At 42.9% G+C, this 9,063-nt stretch overlaps 1 long non-coding RNA gene across 1 annotated transcript; it reads right to left on the minus strand.

Moving 5' to 3' along the window:
* Positions 1 to 2,163: 2,163 nt before the first annotated feature.
* LOC144159298 (uncharacterized) lies at positions 2,164 to 8,760 on the minus strand. The gene is made up of 3 exons (XR_013320273.1): positions 8,484 to 8,760; positions 6,674 to 6,943; positions 2,164 to 3,794 (listed from the first exon to the last, which is right to left on the minus strand). It is a non-coding gene; the product is annotated as an uncharacterized LOC144159298 (long non-coding RNA).
* Between the last annotated feature and the right edge of the window lie 303 nt (positions 8,761 to 9,063).

The raw sequence follows: 9,063 nt of genomic DNA on the forward strand, positions 1-9,063 counted from the left end.
CTTCTCAGCAGACTGCCCGCACTGCAACTCCCCCCTTACTACGTAACATCTCCCATTCTGCTGTCTACATAACCTCAACCCCATTAACAACTCTTCCCTTCAGCAGTTGGGAGTCTGCGCTAATCAGCTCGGTGGTTCAAGAATTGCCCTGGTGGAAGAGCCCTGCAGGCTCGTGCACACTAAAAATTTTTACGCCCAAAAGGGTGCTTCAGCTTGTCGCCGCAGGAGCACCCTAAAAACTGAATATTTTACGCCCTTTAGGGTGCTTGGATTTTGTCGCCGCAGGAGCACCCTCTGTGAAGCACCCCGGAAGACAGGTGCCTTATAACACCCTTTTCCGCCTAAAAGTATCCTAGGGTGCTACTTAGCACCCCAATCTGTAGGAGCATCTTCTGCAAAAGCACCCACCTAAAGGGGTACAAAACGGGTGCGTCATCCTCGGTTCACAGGTGCAGCAGGTGTGAGACCACATATTGCACAATATCACACACGATTATGGTATGAAACATTCGTGCTTTCCAAGCTCGGTTCTGTGAGACATTCCATTGAAGCTCAACATCAGCTGATAATTTCCTTGAACTTGTGTCACCGATTGTTAAAACATCAATTTAAAAAGTCAGGAGCCTCATCTCAGTACAGTTATAACTTTAGAGGTAGTTGATTACCCAAAACTTCGTAAAAAACCAATTATATGTTCACTTTGCCGAACTGCAGTACACATCCTTCGAGATTCACTGCAGAGCCTAACCATGCTGTGCAGTGAAAGCAATTAGGTGTGCAACACTTCAACCACACAAAACTTCCTTGAACCTTAAAACCCTTGGCTTCTTAGTATTGCATCAAACTTCCAATCAAGGTAGCTACCTGCAATGTTTAGTGCCTTATTCTTGAGCTGAGCAGGAAGGTTCAATATCAAGGAAGACCAAATGCAAAATGTATAGTTTCCTCCGTAATGCGGCTCATAATATAGTTCCCTCCGTACTGCGGCTCATAATCTACTTATAAAAGTTGGGTACCCAAGCCATTTATTTTCGTTTGCATTATTCTTTTTGCTTTACGGAAAAATATTCATATGGTACAGCACTTGCAAGGTTTGGTGGTATTTGGAGTTTTATAAACATACCTTTAGACTAAATGACCCCACATAGCAATAACAAGAACTGCAAACATCACAGAACAATGCATACAAGTTCCCTGGTGAAGCCCATGGTTGAAATGTTATGCCATTGTTCAGAAAACATTATTTTATCATGAGGCTAGCTTGTACATGGTGCCTTGCATTATGTCCCTGCCGGTGGATGTGGGGTCATTTGTCACTGTTGCAAATGAAAAGCCAACAGCCAGGGCCCATTAGTTTTGGCTAGTATTACGAGGTGCCTCACGGTAAGCATTCTACGTCGATAGACTTTTTTAGAGTTGACTAGAACTGAAATCAGCAAAAGATTCTCTACAAAACATTCATTCTATCCGCAGCTTTAGGGTTTGCTAATTTCCATAGTTGGGTTTCTTCTGCCTTTTTTAACAACATTTTTCTTTTGATAAGAAGGTGCACAACCAAAAGCAAAAAGCTTTTCTGTAAACCTTTGGGAGCTATATAATTGTTACAAAATATTTTACTCTAAATATGGCAGCTTAAACTGAGAATATTTGCATTTAAAAACATTAAAATAAGTTTAAATTTATCATAAATTTTTAGCTGTTTTTACGCAAAACTGTACATGGGATATGAAGTGCACCACAAGGAGGGCTTTGGATTAGCTTTAGCAAATTTGGGACATTTAAGGTGCACTGAAATCTCTACACATGCGCTTTTTCACTTTCTGTATCCACCAGGAAAATGGCTGCCAATTTAGACAGCGATTCTAAATAGTAGTTGACGTGCATTTTAAAATAATCACAAACATTATAGCCACAAAATTATTTTTTACAAGTTGTAGACATTGCCCGTTACACCAGACATTGGACTACACTGTCAAGAGCTTTGACATCTACAATGACGTCTACAAAGCAGGCTTATACTGGTAGAATGTTTCATACCATAATTACTGTGTGTTCAGAGCTCACGTGTGAAGTATGGATACTGCTGCTTCAGCAAGAACCGAGGATGAGCACCCTTCCTGGTTCTGAAAAAAAATAACAGAGGAAATGCCTTAAGCAGGATTCTGAAACGGGGTTGAATGAAACAAGAATGAACAAGAAATTCTTTCAAAACATGTAAAGCAATGCAAACAAATATTTATTTCAACTTATTTCTACAAAAGACCACCTCATGAAGACTGGTGGTGGGGTATTGGCTCAAAAAAAAAGCAGAGAGCACTTATAGAAATGCTACAGGGAGCCTTCGCAGCCAACAATTGTTTGAACACACCTAAACTAATCACTGTTCAACAAACTCATAAAAAATGTTTGAATGCATAAAAAACCAGTGGTAAACACAGGAAACAGTTAAAACAGAATGACGGCACAAGTTTGTCCCGTCGTTCTCGTCTGTGTCCTGGGTTTTCCTATGGTTTTTCATCCATTCAAACATGTACCAGCTAGCCCAGTCCAACGCCTTGGTATCATAAAAATATGGATAGTCAATCCTTACACAAAGTTGAAAAAAAAAAGAAAGTATAAAGTAGGTGACAAAATTAAAACGACAGCAAATTGGTTGGCTTTTAATTTTAAATGATAATATAAAAAATAATGGCATGAATGAAAGTGAGCAGCACGCGAAGTACCTTGTTGCTAGCCCGACATTCCACTTTGAAGCAAAATGTCCGCTTTCAACACTACATAGGCTAAACATGCAATGAGGCATTCCTTTAGGCACACAAAATATACCATAATTGTTAAAAAAGCTACGAATTAGTTGAAAAAACCTGACCACGACAAATTGGAATTAGTGACTAGATACAGTTTCAGAAATACACAGCGACATCATATAAAAATATATGGTTCCCATACAAAGATTGATCATAACAAAAATTCAGGACATTTATCAGACTGGCATCAATGTGCAAAGCAGCTTAATGAAGGAAGACGGTCTTCACTAAAAACATGTTAATATTGGGAGCTCATGTGCTTCCCTGCAAGTTGGGTGTGTAAACCCACTGACATCTTAACTAATCCGCCTGAATCATCACTTGATAGACATTGAGGAATTTTACGAATTGGTTTATTGTAGCCAGCTGTCTAGTTTATTTCCCTACTTTTCTTGGCATTTCGTGTCTAATTCTAAATTTGGTGACTAGATAGCTTTTACTATGGTCATGCACTGGTGACAACGAATATTTGATTTTACTTTAAAAAAATTTCAGTTTTGTTTTATTGCACACCAGCCAACAATCTGAAATATCAGAGGCGCTTAAAACGTATGTTGGCATTTCCTTCCTGCAGTGTAGTACAACTAAGCATGACTTTTACCATAATTTGTTCACAAATCGTAATATGTGGAAAGTATTCAGCTTAATGAAAATGTCATTTCAGAAGCATGCACAATCAACAAGGCCTCAATGACTCTCATGACGTGGTCCACTTGTTTCTGTCACAAATAACCTGAGTGCAGACACATTCCACCGAAGACGAAGGTAACATGCCTTCTTGGGTGATGAATATTTAAAAAGCCTTACGAGTAAATTTGCTGCTGAGCACGTGAAATTGTGGCATTAAAACAAAAGATCCCTCTGCGGCATCTTTCACTTGGAGGAGCGCTTGACCACAAACTTTGAGAAGCTGGAAAATGCTCCATGAACCGCTCCAGCCCGCAGAAACGATGCAGGACACAAGTTGGTAGGCGGACCGTTGGCATCCTGCGATTGTGAAGATATTTCTGTTTAGTAGATGCTCTTCTTTTTGTACCACTGTTTATTTCACCTTTAACAAGCAGCTGAACTCCTTAACGTTCGCATAATAAAATGCTGCAATGCGGAACAGTTAGCAGGGTTACCTCAATTTTGCTTTTCTACGAATTAACACAATGTAGGTAATCTGCACACAACCACAATCAAACTACAATTTTCACCTACTTCACTGCTAACATCAGCGTTTGACTGCTCAAGCACAAATACAGGTTAGACATGTGAGCAATCTGCTAAACGTATCCCCACAAACTGAACAATCAGGCATCAGAAATCGGCAAGGAAGGAGGTGTCACGTTTAAATGGCACTTTTTTTGTTCAAAACATAAACAACACCTGGAAGCTTGAAGCGTGAGAGGGGGTCTTTCACGCTGACAATGTCAGAACATAGCTTGCTAGTGGGCACCTGCACGATGTGCACAATGTGTTTCTTGAAAATGCATGCGAAAGTTTGATTGATGTGTAGGACGAGAATTGCAGCACGTTTTGACACAGGCCTTGTGGACGCTTCTGCCTGCTAATGTCAATGTGGATTCTTGCTAGTCGCCCTCTTCGCTTCTTTCTGAATATAATGCTTTAGGCATTATATTCAGGACAACGACTGCATCAAAACGTGCAGCAATTACCTACGTCCCACACATCGGTGAAACTCTCGCACACATTTTCAAGACACGCAGTGCATACATTGTGCATGTGCCCACTAGCAAGCTGCGTTCTGACATTGTCAGCGTGAGAGACCCCCTCTCACGCTCCAAGCTTCCGGGTATTGTTTATTAGATTCCATGCGCTGAATGCAAATCAGTGTACATTGGCGAAACGGGCAATCTGCACAGAAGATTAATGCAGCACTGGAACGAAGTGAACAAGGGCCATGCAAAAACAAGTCCACTGGCAGAGCACCGTGAGAGGACGGGACACGTGGTCGACTGGAACAAGACAAAATTACTGACAACTGAGTGCAATCTATCTTCTCGATTACTGCTCGAGTCCCTCATTGTTCAGACGACGCCCAACATTATCAACATAATGGATGGCAATCTGCACCATATCTATGCAAACTCATTGCGCCGCGTAATGCCCAATATATAGCTTCGTTTTCCACGACACATGCTCACCGTGAACAAGCAACAAACCGTTAAATGGCTTTCTTGACTTGGTCAGTGACCTACGTTTCATCACTGCAATAATGCTTTTACCTGCCTACACGGCATTCCGTCAGACACTGGACTACACCACATGAGCCATTGGCATTCTTAACCTGCACCAGAGTATATAACCTTTCACTACTGCTATGAGATAGACCCATAAACGCACTTCAATATGGCCTTTATATTTAGCTCTTGGAAACATTATGTATAATTTTACCTTTAAGTTGCACCTGCTACAGCAGCTGGTACTATACCAAAAACATGAAACAAAAACTGTGGTTTAACACGCCAAAGCTACACTTGGGATATGGGGAGCACTGTAGGGGAAGGCTTCGCATTAATTTTGACCATCTGGGTATTTTTGTGCGCATCGAAATCTCCAAACACGGGCGTCTTTACGTGTTGCCTCCATCTGAAAAGCGGCTACACCAAGCGGTATCTAACCGACATTCGCCTCCACAGCACACCACCCTAGCCACGGCAGTGGGTTAAACATATGAAATAAAGCGAGTTTTGGAGTGCAAATGAAAATATTAATCACACGTCTTATTTTCCCAATCGATGTACCTTTTGAAATCCACCATGCAATCCCCCCTCCCCTACCGGCCTACCAAAACACCTTTGTCTCAAGAGGTAATCAGGCTGTTGTTAATGAAGTATTTACAATCCGAGACTTGCCACCGTTAAAGTCATGCACTTTGTTTTAGAGATAAGCGACATTAGCCATTTGCATCACCAGGAGTTAATTGTGTTAAGATCAGATTGAAAGCATTGACGGTAGTAGTTGAAAGAAATTGTGTGATAAATTACAACATCATCTGCAAATAGACCTACATGGGAGGATATGCAACATGGAAGATAGACCAAGCAACCTGCCTGGGGGGACAACAAAGTGGCACGAGCAAAAGAAGTATACAGTTATTAGAAGTAAACTGCATTTGAGAAGAATGAAAATCTTTTGCTCAAGTGAGGACATTAGGGTGAAGTTTGAGAAGTAGTCTGTGGTGTGCAATGCGATTGAATGCTTTAGAAAAATCGAGAAAAACTACCGCAGTTTGTAAGCCTGTGTCAATGGATCAATGTAGATCGTGAACAAATCCTGAAAGTTGTGTTTCTCAAGTAACCCTTGTGAAAACCGTGGTGATACTCGAATGTGATATTGTGATTTTATAAATAATTAGCGACCTGAGAGTGGATGAAATGTTTCCTGACCTTGCATATGGTGCTTGTTAGGGAAATTTAATGGTGAAGTACCGTCTCCTGATTTAAAGACTGGTGCTACCTCGACTATCCTCCAACCATTGAGATTAGTGCCTGTCATGAGAGACTGCGAAAAAAGCGCTGTCAGAATTCTACAGACTGCGGGATGTACTTTTCGGTATAGTATGATTATTACCAGTATGATCTGAAGTAGACCAGTTTGTATTGCAAGTTTAAAACCATATCGAAAGATCCTAAATGTTTGCTTGGCTTGATTACATACAAATACTTGCTTCAAAGTCAGTTCAATTTCTCTTCTTGCCCTTTAGTCGTCAGCCCCAGATTCTCTTCAATATCTCTGCTAAGCAATGACACGCTCCATACGCACAGCACTGCTTCATGAAAATGTTTCAAATAATCAGAGGCCACAGCACTGCTAACAGGTATACATCATGGCAAGTTCCACAACATGCGATAACTAACCTGAAAGTACATAATCGGTGGGTGCACCGATATGGCAGCAGTGCCTGGACCGATGTGTCGAGCAAATGCGCTGACTTCTGAACGGGTGGTCCAAGCGGCCAGATGATGGATGAATGACCATTCCTGGCGGCAAAGCGTACGGAGCACCAACGAAAGGCCAGGCAGTACTTGGGTACAGCAGGTGCAGTGTCGGTTGGCCAAGGGAGGCCCTGGCAAAGCCTTTGAAACTGGACTGGAAGGCAGCTGACCCAGGACAGCCAGCAGCAGCACCTGCAGGTGCATAATCTGTGAGTGTGCTGACACTTGTTGAAATACAAGAAGAGCACACACAAAGCACGAATGCTTACATCAAGTAGATTTTTAATCGTTTAAAGACAGTAACCTCCAAGGCACTAATAAGAACATTCCCGGAACACCCCAAGTGAAATTTAGGTCACAGTAAGAATGTATTTATTAGACCCGCAGGTACTGTGAGTGGGGTATGCATGATATATGCAAAGCTAGCTACTGAGCTAATTTGCATGGAACGCATGCTAGCAGCTCATCTGTATCCCTTGCTTTCAATCGGAACTGGTGTGTGATAGTTGAGGCTCCTCCATTTCAATGTCTGACTTGTATCTGCACGTTCAATTCTCCAATATAAATCGAGTTGAGTGAGTGCCTACAGCTTTCTTGTTAGTCTCTGTATGGCCTGCGGTTTTGCGAAAATGAGAACTTGCGAATTGGCTCAATTTTCTGCACTAATTTAAACAATACATATGCCTCTGATATCAAGCCCCAGACTTCCCGAGAGCTACTCTGACAGAATCGGCAGGCGCCTCGTAGGCGTTGTGAAATTTCCCCCACTACCCCGAGACTATGCTAACTCCCTGCGAGGCCACATGCGCGCATTTCACCTTCAATTTGCACGTATGTGAATTCTATACCTCTATGAACTCTCAGACGGGCGTCGTCATATTCGTGCCGGACTCGTGAAGCTCGGCAACGTAAATTACCGCACTCGCTCGCTGGCGCGCGGCCCGAACTCTCTCACCGTTTCCGGCCCTTGCATACTATTTTCTCCACCTTGCACTTTGTAAATTCTCATGTTTAACTACACCTCGTGCGCCCTCATCTCTTGCCTGCTTTTCTTCCAGCACAACTCCGTCAGCACCCGGTCGACGCGTACGCTGTCGGGGCGCGTTGGCGAGCGAGTACGGCAATTTCGCTGTTGTCGAGCTTCACGAGAACAGCACACATATCGCGGCCCGAAGACCGCGAGGCGTACGGTCGCCGGTCTCGCGAGCGCAATAGCTGCGAAGCGCACTGCACGGAATTCGTGCAGTGCGCGGAGGGGGGGGGGGGGGGGAGAGAGATTTCACAACACCTACGAGACGCCAGCCATGGAATCACGTGTACGCGCTTTCACATGCACTTCCAGGGAACCTCCTGTTCATGTTATTTCTTGGTATACCGCGGGTATTCACGAGGGAGGACTAATCACAGCGTTGTGCCACTCACGCGAAATTGCGACTGCGATCTGCAACCGCAAAGGCACTGTTTGAGAGACACATAAACAAACGCCCCGGTGTTAAAGAGCCTTGCGTGATGTGAAATTATTAGCAACCATAGCGCGAGCATCGTAGCCAAGGTCTAGCTTCAGCGTAAATTGATGCTGACTTCTGCGGAAACGGTGGACTGGGCGCCAAACAAGTATACTAACTCACGTAGGCTCTCAGAGCAAACGAGATGGGGGTCTAGCGAATTACTGACCCATAAACACCAGAACTCGTTCCAACCAAATACAGAATAATAAAAAATGCGTACTTACCCGAGCAAAAACGATGTTTCCAACGTACAATTCTCCTTCACTGTCGTCTTCATCTCGCGGACACACGAACACGCTTTGTTCTGATGCAATGTCATCCACTTTTGACGCGCAGTATTTTATCCGGCGAGGATCGTTCTTCCGGGGTCCCCATGTTCAACACACGCGTAGGTTGGAAGGGTAGACATCACCCATAAAGCTTCTATAACTATGATTTAAGCTTGAAATAGATAAAACAGATTAAATCACGCCACCAACCACTCGGCACAAAACGCCATGAAAAAACCAACGCCTCCTATTAGGAGGCGTTGGAAAAAACACACACAAACGTGAGAGATAGTTGCCAGACTTCAAATGCAGCACCTCTATGTTTGACGAAAATTGTGTTACTACTGTAATGTTGGTAATTATCTTTGTGCTTTCAAAGTCTGAAATGTGTTTATAACTTAAATTTAAGGTTTTTAAACACAAAAAGTGAATACACATAAAGTAATTGACATATATACTGATATTGTAAAGAGGTTTGACGTTTGTTTTGGTTTTGTTTTCACTGCGGGCTTCTCAAGAGAGAACGTGCGAGAAA

Source organism: Haemaphysalis longicornis, unplaced genomic scaffold, assembly GCF_048455015.1.
Source record: "Haemaphysalis longicornis isolate Haplotype H1 unplaced genomic scaffold, Haemaphysalis longicornis Haplotype H1 scaffold_10, whole genome shotgun sequence".
In the NCBI taxonomy this organism is placed as follows: Eukaryota; Metazoa; Arthropoda; class Arachnida; order Ixodida; family Ixodidae; genus Haemaphysalis; species Haemaphysalis longicornis.